At 41.3% G+C, this 12,136-nt stretch overlaps 1 long non-coding RNA gene across 2 annotated transcripts in view; it reads right to left on the bottom strand.

The window, feature by feature from the left end:
• Positions 1-1,702: 1,702 nt before the first annotated feature.
• LOC105480839 (uncharacterized) overlaps positions 1,703-12,136 on the bottom strand; it is a 175,891-nt gene continuing 165,457 nt past the window's right edge. The window contains exons 6-7 of one of the 2 annotated variants that reach the window (XR_986622.2): positions 9,078-9,127; positions 1,703-1,815 (exon numbers count right to left, since the gene is read on the bottom strand). This is a non-coding gene — a long non-coding RNA (uncharacterized lncRNA). Of the gene's footprint in view, positions 1,816-4,538; positions 6,678-9,077; positions 9,128-12,136 lie in introns of those variants that run through there. The other variant, XR_986623.2, reaches the window with a different exon arrangement.

Genomic DNA, 12,136 nt, shown 5'->3' with positions numbered 1-12,136 from the left:
TTCAAATCACAGAACATTTAAGAAGGACCAGCTCTGTCAAGTTCTCCGACAGGTGGTGTAGACATGACCTAGACTCATGCCCATTCTCAGAAGGACAGTCTAGCAGGTGAGTTGCCACATTAACACATGAATGCCTTTTAAAGGGACTAGTATTATCATGGAGGAAGATTAGAAGGTACTAGGGGAGTGGATACATTCTACCTGGGAGAGCATGGAAGGTATCCTAGAAGAGATGGCATTTGAACTGGATGTTGAAGGACGATTTGGTTTCTACCAGTTTCACAAGGGGAAGGGCCAGTACAGATAGAGGCAAAAAATGTGCAAAGACATGGGTACTAATATTGATATTTGTCCTAATTCTAATTTCAATTCCAATTGGTAATGTTCATGCTAATACTAATTTGTTGAGGATTATTGTGAGTTGGGATGCTATTCCAATTTCTTTACATTACTTGTTTTATTTAAATCCTGTAAAGCCCTTATGGTATACAATTTATTATTATCATCCCCATTTAGATAAGGACCTATGGTTGGAGGAATCATACTCCTGGCACTTGAGGGAACTTGGATAATGAGATATTGAGGCATGTATTTCGGCACTAGGTTACACTGCCCTTGGAGGTATAGGCACCCTAACCAAGAGTGGAGTTAAGATTCAATAAGGAAGATAATCCAATATTTAGAGCCTTTCTATTTCTCCTAGAACACCAAAGAGATAAGAAGGAAGATGTGTGAGTGGCTCTTTAAAAACGTATCTGCACTTGTGAAGAAATTCTTTCTTGTAGGAAAGAACTAAAGAGAGGTGTGGAATAGCGTGCTGGGCGTTGATAGAGTGAACAGAGATAGGTTCATACAGTTCCAGAAAACTAGACCTCCAGGGGTCAGATCAGCAGTAGCTAAAAACGCTATTTTACAAAGCAGGCAGGAATCCTTGGATTCATTAGCTTATGCATATAGAAATAACTCTAAAAATGATTTAGGTAAACTCCTCAATAAAAATCAATATGTTTGGGATATAAAGCTGACATCAAGAATATACATGTCTACTTGGGCCCCAGTGAGTCTTGTCCCCGCCAGCCTGTCCTGTAACTATGGAGAACAGAGAATGTGGAAGCTAGCTTCAGAGACTCCTATAGGATAAGGCTGTGTCTTTAATTTAGGACATTTATAAACACCTTTTAAAATTTTATGTTTAACTGGCAAACAATAACTGTACATATTTATGGGGCACATATGATACTTGATACATGTATATGACGTGTAATGATGAAATCAATGTTATGATTTCTTTGTGTTGGGCACATTCAAAATTATCCCTTCCAACTACTATGAAGTATACAATAAATTATTGTTAACTACAGTCACCCTGCTATGCTATAGAACACTGGAACTTATTGCTCTAACAGTAATTTTGTCCTTGTTAACCAACCTCTCCCTATCCCCCAGTACCCTTCCCAGACTCTGCTAACCACAATTCTACTCTCTGCTTTTATTAGCTCAACTTTTTTAGTTCCCACATATGAATGAGAACATCTAATATTTGTCTTTCTGTGCCTGTTTTATTTCACTCAACATAATGTCCCCAGCCTCATCCAAGTTGCTGCAAATGACAGAATTTCATTATTTTTATGACTCAATAATATTCCATTGAGTACATATACCACATATTCCTTATCCACGTACCTGCTGATGGATACTTAGGTTGATTCCACATCTTGTCCATTGTGAGCGGTGCTGCAATAAACATGGGAGTGCAGATGTCTCTTCAACATGTTGACATCCTTTCCTTTGGATATACAGCCAGTAGTGGAATTGCTGGATCACATGGTATTTCTATTTTCAGTGTTTTGAAGAACCTTTATACTTTTTTCTGTAGTGGCTGTACTAATTACATTCCTACCAAAATCAGTGGGGTTTTGATTTGCATTTCCCTGATTATTAGAGATACTGAGCATTTTTCGTATACTTGGCCATTATTACGTCTTCTTTTGAGAAATGTCCCTTTGAGACCATTTGCCCATTTTAAAAATCAGGTTATTATTATTATTTTGCTGTTGAATTGTTTGAGTTCCCTATATATTCTAGATATTAATACCCTATTGGATGATATCCAATTATTGTAGAGATCTTTCATCTCTTTGTGAGTGAGTGTGAGAATATCCCCCTGTGAGTAGCATCAGGAGGCCCAAGGAGGAGAAGGAATCTGGGGCTTGATGCAGGTAACTGCCACTAGCATTAGAGGCCTAGCAAATGTCCCTTGCTCAACCCCTTGAGTTAGCAGTGCTTTGTTATGGTGAATATGTATACATGTGGGGGTGGGAGTGGGAGTAGAGAACTTCCTTTCCTCTAGACTTAGGCAGAATTTTGAAGAAGAAGGGTGAAATTCTTCTTCTCTGCACAAAGGCCTTTCCTCAGATTAGGATGCCCCAATAGGCAAACTCCATTTGAAAACGACCTAATCTAGAAATTGTCATTTCACCAAAATGAAAACTGACCCTGGGTCCTGTGTCAGTGAGATAGGGCATGTCTGTACATAACTGCACCTACACGTGTGCTGTGAACACAGCTGGAGAGACAGTGCCTTGGTAAAAAGAGCCAAGCCCTCACTCCCTGTACTCACAGGAACACACAGTGAGACTGTGGAGGAAGAGTGTTTTTTATATGAAAAATAGCATTTATTATGTGTGTGAAATATAGCATTTATTAACACCATACAAGCAGAGCAGTGGGGAGTGCTTGAGTCACAAGATTGAGAAGCCCTCTTCCTTCTAGCACCTTCTCCTCAGACCAGCTAACCTGCCATGAGACTGTTGTGTAGCCATCTCCACCTCCTCATCTTCGGGGAAGGGGATGAAAATGTCTGTGTACTACAAATGTAAATACGTATATATGCGCAGTATATATACATATATAAAAATGTGTATATATACATATATAAATGTGTGTGTGTGTATATATATATATATATATATATATATATATATACACACATATATATATACACACACACAACCTGAGGTTCCACATCTGCAGACTCTACTAACTCTGGTCCCTGCTACTCAGGAGGCTGAGATGGGAAGATTGCTTGAGCCTGGGAAGTCAAGGCTGCAGTGAACTATAATCATGCCACTGCACTCCAGCCTAGGGGACAGAGTAAGAACTGTTTTTGATGGATTTGGGGCAGGTCTTTGAAGCTGTGTTGCCTCTTCTCAGCACTTGGTTTTCCTCTACCTCCAAAGAGGAACTTCAAGCCCAGCCATTGCAATGGGATACAGCTCAGTGACTCTCTCCAACCCCATGAGGAAATAACTTGTCTACCCATTTCAGACATGTGTCCTTTCATTTGAACCTAAAATATTTCTGGGAAAATGACATCACAATTTCATTTGAAAACTCTCCTCGGTGTCCTGAGAGGAAGTTCTTCCAGTTGTCCACTTGCAATGGGAATCCATGTCCTTTCCCTAAGTCCTTGCTGGAAAGCATGGGTGGACTTTATTAAGCCATTTGTCGGCATTGACTCCTGTCACTAGGTAATCATGATCCAGTCAGCATTTCCTCATATCCCGCCTGTCAATAATTAATCAACCTCTCTTGAGAGCTCTGAGGGCTTTGATAAGCTTAAGTGACAATATCCAGAGTCAATCTTGTCTGACTGTCAGGTCTAAGATTCGCCTCACTTCCCTTGCACTATGAGAGGCCATTCCTGCTGAAATGTGGAGATACAAACTAGTTTTTCTCATTAGGAAATCTAGAAATCTGTGTTTTCAACTACTCATTAATTCTACTATCCTATCTGTGACCTGCTAACTTGTAGGATGACTAGAGCCAAGTTGAGCCTTCCAAAATCACACTCAAGAGACAGAGAGCTGTTCAGGCCACTTTGATGGAGCCTGGTGGCATTTCAGGTTTTGCAAACAAAATACTGAATCACTTCCACGCACTCAGGCATCAGCATCACAATTTGAAAATGGCATCATGAATTTGATGCAGGAGATGGGTCCCTGCAAAGCTGGGAACGTGCAAAACTTTTGGAAACCAGAATTAATTTCCCATATGGATTGACAACCACATTTCAAAGTTCCTAAATTTCTGATTCATTGTGGTCAGTCTTAGGTTTCTCTCCAAATTCTCACTCCATCCCATTCCTAGATGAATAGTTAATTTTATGAAAAACAACAATAAAAACCCAAACTTTGTGAAACTAGTGGTGGCCTCTACTAAAGAACAGATTACTTTCATAAAGGAAACTCTTTAGGCATAAGCGATGAAAATAGATATCTCCTATTACAATGATTCCCACACTTTTAGATTTTACTGAGTAGTAAAATGGCCTCAAATATTTTAAGACTGACAGAGGACTGCCAACATTTTATTTTGCCAAGTTAGGATATTATAAAATAAACGTAAAAAACAAATAAATACCATTTGCAGTTATCCTTATTTCATAATAAGAGATGGGATAGCTTAACACCCAAATGTAAAAAGGCTATAATCTCAAAATGAATTAAGAGATGACAATTGGCATTAGTGCACTGGTTTTTAAATAGAGATTTTAAAAGTTTTTAAATGTTAAAAAATTGCAAGATACATTTAATTTGTGGTGTTATTTTGAACGCAATTTATTTTTTTGGTACAAGTGTGATCATGTTAGGAACACACATTCACCAGAAGTACATAAATAGAAGCTCAAAGCTTCAATTTTTGTTTTTATCATAGACCTTATTTAAAATCCAGGTTGAACCATGCACAGTCGCTCACGCCTGTAATCCCAGCACTTTGGGAGGCTGAGGTGGGTGGATTACGAGGTCAGGAGATGGAGACTATCCTGGCTAACACGGTGAAACCCCGCCCCTACTAAAAATACAAAAATTAGCTGGGTGTGGTGGCACGTGCCTGTAGTCCCAGCTACTTGGGAGGCTGAGGCAAGAGAATCATTTGAACCTGGGAGGTAGACGTTGCAGTGAGCTGAGCTCATGCCACTGCGCTCCAGCCTGGGCCACAGAGTAAGACTCTGTCTCAAAAAAGAAAAAATAAAAATAAAATAAAATCCAGGTTGACACAGGCATGTGGACCTAAGTGGAAGCGATATACCTAATAATACCATTTCTCTCAATAAACGTTGTTGTGGGTTGAATTCCATCTCCCAAAGAGATATGGCAAAGTCCCAATCCCCAGCACCTGTGAATGTGACCTTGTTTGGAAATAGAATCTTTACAGATATCATCAAGTTAAAATGGGGTTATACTGGATTTGCGTGGGCCCTGGTCCAGTGACAGGGGGTCTTTATAAGAGAAGGGAGGGGGACACAGAGACACACACAGAGGAAAAACAGCCATGTGAAGATGGAGGCAGAAATTGGAGTGATGGGTCTACAAGCCAAGGAACACCAAGGACTGCCAGCAACCACGAAAAACTACAAAGAGGCAGGAAAATAGTTTTCCCTAGAAGCTTCAGAAGAGGCATGGCCCTATCAGCACTGATTTTAGAATTTTGCTCTTCAAAACTATGAGACAACAAATTTCCTTTTTTTTTTAAAGCTGTCCAGTTTATAGTAAATTTGTCACAACAGCCCTAGGAAACTAATGCCAAGACTATCCTGGGTGAACTAAAGAAGCTAGGAAAAATAGCCCCTCACTCTCTAGTTCCTTGCTCTGTCTTCTTGCTACGTGGTCAAAAAAAGAAGAGCAGGGAAGGTAACCAGGGGTCTCAGCAACAGGGGTTGCAAGAAAGTGTGCCCATTCAGCAGAGTCATATGTGGGGACAGAGGCTTGCAGGGCTCTGGTCACTCTCAAGAAGTAGAAATTTACATAAAAGGATTGCAATAAATTTCATCCCAGATCAGCATTGGTCATCAGAGTTTTCCCAAATGGTGAAAAACAAAACAAAACAAAACAAGCAATCATGACAAAACAGCAAGAACACTGTGCAAGTTCCCATTTTCACGTAGTAGATTTTCTTGAAGCAAGGCACCCTTGAACTGAAACATCCCATGGACCAGGAAGGCTCCTCTGGAAACCTAAGCCCAAATGGCCAAGACTGAAAAGAAAACTCCAGGGTCTGTGGCCTTCTGGGTGAAGAATTATCCTCCTCTGCCTTACAGGCTCTTCAGCTGCCTTCATTAACCTTAAGTTTCAGGCAGAGCCCAGCTGTCCCCAATGGTGATGGGGCAATGGTCTTTAGGGGAACCACTGTGCAGGCCATTCAGAGCGCTTAAACAGCCCTATCAGAGCAGCCCCTGGACCAAACACAAGCGTTCCCATCTGCGTTTGCCTTCCTCCACTCTTGTTTTCAGGCCTAGGGAGGGTGGTATCTGTCCAGAGGCTCCTGGGTTATGGAATGTATTTAAATGCCTGGTTCAAAACCTCATCCACCTCTCTCAAATTTGACAATTGTTTAAGCATTATTGCTTGACTGGATGCAGATGTTCGGCTCATCTTTTGTTGGGAGGAGTACTTCTTTAGAAGAAGGGGGAAAATTGGCTTTTTTCTTCTTCTTTTTTTTCAGACACATATTTTATCTTTATGTTTGTATCAAGGGCTGCCAAGAGATGCATCTGGTCCCCAAATCAAGAATCTCACACTCCTCCTCCCAACTCACAGCTTTCCAAGTGTCTTTCTTTGTGATCTCTGCCCAAGCAAGCTGTCGGCAGAGCTCAATGGACAGATGACCAACACCTCCTGAAAGAAAGCGGAGCCCGATCTCATCAATGCCAGGAAGAACAGCACCGAAGGCATTTTTAATGTCATCTCCTGCCTTTTACTTTTTTTATACAACTCATTTTCTGATTAATATTTTCAGCAGCTAGAGCAAATGCCAGTTTAATTAAATTTCCACACCATCCCCCCTTTATCCAATTAGTGGGTTCACTGGCTCCTCAACAACCTTCAGCGTCTGCGTTTTCAGTGAATGCTCAGTTGCTTTTGGTCTCGCCAAAAAAATCTGTTACATATTAAGTTATAATAAGATATAGGCAATTATAGTAGCAGCAGGACAAATAGATTTGTATGGTTCATTACAAGGGATTTCTGGAACATACGTAGTGTAAATAACCAGTTTCTGGGGCAAAGCATATTTTGGAGGAGAATATTTAAAAAAAAAAAAAAAGATCGGAGGGGAAGAGGCCATTATTAGTTATGATAAGAAAGCTGTGAATATAAAAGAAATCCTACCAGTTCAGTAGCTCTCTGTTATTTCAACACAAGAACCAGAAACAGAAATAAATGATGAAGGGACTTTCCATGGAAAATGGGTGGTGATCTGTTTTTCACTGTTTTTCATATTTAGAAAGAAAGAGTAAATAATACCATCGTCATTGCCTTAGAAGTGACTGAACAAACAAGGAAAACTAACCCAAAGGGAGCATCTGATATGTGATAAGCCATGTGCCCACACTTTGCCCTTTGCACACATTACCTCATTTAAATCTCATGACAACCCTGGGAGATATTAGGGTGAGATACTGGAATGACAATTTCATAGAGTTTATCCTAATAGCTATTGTTTTATAAAGGAGAATATTGAGGCTCATGAAGTTGGTAACTGCTCAGGGCCACCCAGCTAGTAAGTGGCTGAGTCAGAAATACATTATGGGTCTTTCTGGCTCCACAGACAGTGCTATTTCCATGATACTACTCTAGGCCAAGAGACTATTCTAGGGTCAATGCATAAATAAAGTAAAAGAGGAGCGAGCCTTCCTGCCTGCAACAATTTCAGAAATGTTAGAGAAGTTCCTCTCCTAAATTAATTAATATATTGGCTGATGAACATCACTTAATACACATTAGATTATGCATCATGTCCAGCAGATCTTAGTAATGAAGTAAAGAAATGGCATTCCACTTCAAGGGAAAGAAAGGAGCTTCCGTAATGGGAATGAAAAGGTATCAAAAGAAATGATAAATTAGGGAAAGCAAGATTGCCTGAATTTACAATTTTTTTCTAAGTAGACCCAAAAACTGGTTGACCTTAATGACTCAGCTCTGCCTCAAGGATGTAATTTTTTAAAAAATCTGACATTGGGAAATATATCTTCTTCTTTACTATACTTAACAAAGATACTACTTCCTAAGAGCTGCACCTGAACAGAACCTTGAGAAATCTTGCTCTTCCTGTCACCCAACTTATCTCTAAGCCATAAGCATTATTGTTTTTATCTTTAAAAAAAACCTTCCAGGAAGGTGGTTCTTCAGCACTCTTCAACGTTCCATATGGAGAACTATTTTTCAACCAATACCACTCTGCAGAATCCATTTTATGATTCCCAGTATAAATGCACGGCATTTTGCCTAATTCTTCAGCCCACATTGGAAAGTAGGATTGAAAAATCCCATATAAGTAAATACTCCATGAGTTTATACAGGCTGAAGTCACTGAGCTCAGAATATTACCCAGCTCCCCAGAGAGCCTACTGCAGCATGTGAACCATGGCTTTAAAGAGATGTGCCAAGATGCTGACCTCTTTCCCTTTGAGAAACAAGGGTGGGAATGGAAGATTCTGAGCCAATGCTGGTCACTGGGATGGGTAGAGAGTTGGGCTGAGTGAAACTTGCATTCAATCTTAGAGGCAGGTCAGCTGGAAGCAGATGCCAGCAGCCAACCTGGCAGCAGAAATATGGCTGTTCTCAGGTGGTGAGCAGTGTTTTCTGTCTGAATGGGGCTTGGTGGCATCAACATGAGCCCACCTGCTATCTTTTGAGCTCCGTGTGTCCACTTTCACTGGCTCCTAATTTGCCTCTTCCTCCCAGGGAAGCAGTGCAGTGAAGTGAGGAGTGCTGGATTTGGAGTACTGAGAGATGAGTTTTGTGGGTCTCTGACTTCACATACTCACAAAATTTTTAATCAATCCATTTTTAAAGTCTCTGTTTCCTCATCTCGAAAGTAAGGGGTCCAGAATTTACAACCCATTCTCCTTTCAAGCACTGAGATACATGAGTGTATTCTCTGAGTCATGGACAACAAAGGCCAAGGTTAAATTCCAGGATTCATAGAGTCTATTCTAATAGAACTCATATGTGGCAGAATTTAAAAAGCTGCAAACTGGATATAAGACATAATAAGACAGAGGGACTGAAACTTACCTCTCTGGACTCCTGGTACCTTTAGAGTTGCACTACTTTATTATCAAATTCTATGGGCAAGAGGAAAGGAAAAATAATTTGTATCAGACATGTCTCCTAGAGGGACCTCCCTACCCATGGTTGTATTGAGAAGGCAAACCTGGGTCGCTATGTTGAATGCTATTAGGCTCCACCCGAATCTAGCCATAACTGATGGGACAGGGTCCGAGAGAGCAATCCATGTGCTTTCCAGTGACTCTAGGACCAAGCAGAGTCCTCCATCAAGAATTTAAAATTTGAGAGAACTGGATGATTAAGCCAGTAAGAGTAGGGACAGGAACTGAAACAGTATCCTGGAAAAGTATCTAGAGAGTCCAGGGGCAATTGTCAGGGTGGATCATGAGTAAATTAAAGCTATGAGGGAGCATAAGCTATGGGTGAGCAAAGGAGTGGTCCTGTGGTACCAGAGATGGCCCTCCCAGTCCACCAGTCCTCTTGGCATTCATGCCCTTTCATAGTCCTCTCACTTTGAATTGGGACTGACCCTACAACTGGTCAAATATGGTGGAAACAACAGAGCATGCCTTCCAAAAATAGGCTGTAAAAAGCCTTTCAGCTTCCACCTGGGTATCTTGGGATGTTCTGTTAGAACCCAGCTGCCATGCCAAGAGAAATCCAAGCCACATGGAGAGGCCACACAGTTACTGGAATTGGCAGCCTCAGCTAAACTCCCAGCCAACAGTCATGTGAGTAGGACACCTTACAAGTCTAGCTAGGTTGAGCCTTCAAATCAATCTAGCCCCAGCTGCCACCTGACTGCAACTACAAGAAACACCTTGAGAAAGAACTACAGAGTGCAGTCAACCCACAGAGGCATGAGAAACAGTGATAATTGTTCTTTTGAGCTACTCCATCTGGGAGTGGTTTGTGGCATAGCAACAGGACCATAGAGAAGGAAATCGCCATAAATATTAGGTTAGTGCAAAAGTAACTGTGGTTTTTGCAATTACTTTTTGTGGCAAAAACCAGGATTATTTTTGCACCAACATAATATATATACCTACTCTATACTCACAAAATTAATTTTTTTTTTTTTTGAGACAGAGTCTCACTCTGTCACCCAGGCTGGAGTGCAGTGGTGTGATCTTGGCTCACTGCAACCTCCACCTCCTGGGTTCAAGTGATTCTCCTGCCTCAGCCTCCCAAGTAGCCGGGATTACAGGCACCCACCACCACACTCAGCTAATTTTTGTATTTTTAGTAGAGACGGGGTTTCACTATCTTGGCCAGGCAGGTCTTGAATTCCTGACCTCGTGATCTACCCGCCTTGGCCTCCCAAAGTGCTGTGATTACAGGTGTGAGCCACTGTGCCCAGCCAAAAAAATGTTTTTAAAAAAGAGATGATATTGGATGGATGGAGAGAAGACACTCTCCAAGACAGATATTGGTGCCCAAGAGTTCTAGTCCTCAACAAAGCCACATCTGTCTTTAAAACAGCATTCTTTTATTTGAAGCAATCTGAGGGGATCTCTTTTCCTTATTACATAAACAAACCAACTAAAGTCCAACTGGAACAAGACAGAAATAGATACCTAGTGAGTAGAGAGTCTAGGACAGTGGTTTCTGGAAGCTAGTCTATGAATAATTACTTGTACAAACAAGGTTTTTACAACTCTGTAATGTAATAAGAAATATAAAAACAATGTAAGAATTTATGTTCATGAACCTAACTTTATTCACACTAATAAAGGCAGCCTGTAAAATCATCTACTCTGAGAGTCTGAAATATGAAGCAGAAGAGCATCAGATCCCCAGCACCAAGTGTTACTCATCAGATTCCTGGTCATCAAGAGATGGAGACATTTATGTCTCTCCCTGCCTCTCCTCCCCCTATCTTCCTTTTTCTCCCTGTAAGTCCCAGAAATGCAACGGCTGAAAATTGCTTTTACCTTCCCTTCGTGGTCAGCCTGTACTCTGCTTAGGGAAGAACTCTTACTTCCGCTATGTTATGTCCCTTTTCCTGTCTACCCCGGAACTATGGCTAGGCATCAATAGCAGATGGCAAGAAAAGGAAAAACAAATATTGGGGAAAGGGAAAGTATGCATAGCTTTTATCAGAGTCAAAAAAGAAGCCCCCAGTATGACAGGTGGAGAATCGATTATTTCTCAATGCCTTGGCCTTGTTCTAAACTTTACCTATATTTGAATAAGATAAATAGATAGATATCTGTTAAACAAGATGCCCTCTCCCATCTAGCTCCTCCAACACCTCACATGGTGTACATTACTGGAACTCAGGTAGTTTAAGGGCTGCTGCTTTTCACAAAAACAAAAGAACAGTCCTTCCACAGGCTCCACCTCGCCCAAGGTTACAGAGAACCTGGAGGTGGGGCCCACGGAGTTCCCTGCCAGCCTTCTCTTAGGTAGGAGATCAAAGCCTGGGCAGAGAGCCTGCCGACCCTGATTTGCATCATGAAAGTCACCTGTCCAGCTCTGCCCCAGAGGCAGAGAGATCAAAGCTGGGAGGGCAGCTGGGAGTAGGGAAGGAAATAAAATATTGATTTAATGAGATGCATGGTAATTCTCCCCCATCCACCTTCTCAGTAATGAAAGTGAGGCTGTGAAGTGACCATTATCCATGCTCCTTCCATGAACCCACATTATGGCTCCCACTTGCCCTGCCATATGGGCCTCATGCAGCCTTTCCCAGAAAAAGAAAAACAGGAGGGAAAAGACTGAGAGAGGCCATGCAATCAGATGGTTTCCCAAGCACCTCCACCACCTTGGTGGAAGTATGCCATAAGGAGGTGTGTTCTGAACTGTTTCAGTCCCAGTTCAAAAATAATTACATGCAGAAACTCAAAATCTAAAACAGATAAAAGAGCATCTGCTCAAAAAGACGTGGGGGAAGGGTACTCTAGAGCCCCGATGCTTCTTCGCTAGGAACTGAAGCATCCACAGAGGACAAATGGAAAATGACTTTGCTAACTTTGAGAATTTATATTGCTGAAATGCTCTGAAGTTTACCATACTTGAGCTGGACTTCAATTAAATGGGGTGAAGGTGGGCGGAGATGAGAA

The sequence above is a fragment of the Macaca nemestrina genome, chromosome 6, assembly GCF_043159975.1.
Source record: "Macaca nemestrina isolate mMacNem1 chromosome 6, mMacNem.hap1, whole genome shotgun sequence".
NCBI lineage: Eukaryota > Metazoa > Chordata > Mammalia > Primates > Cercopithecidae > Macaca > Macaca nemestrina.
This window is presented reverse-complemented; position numbering and strand designations above follow the sequence as displayed.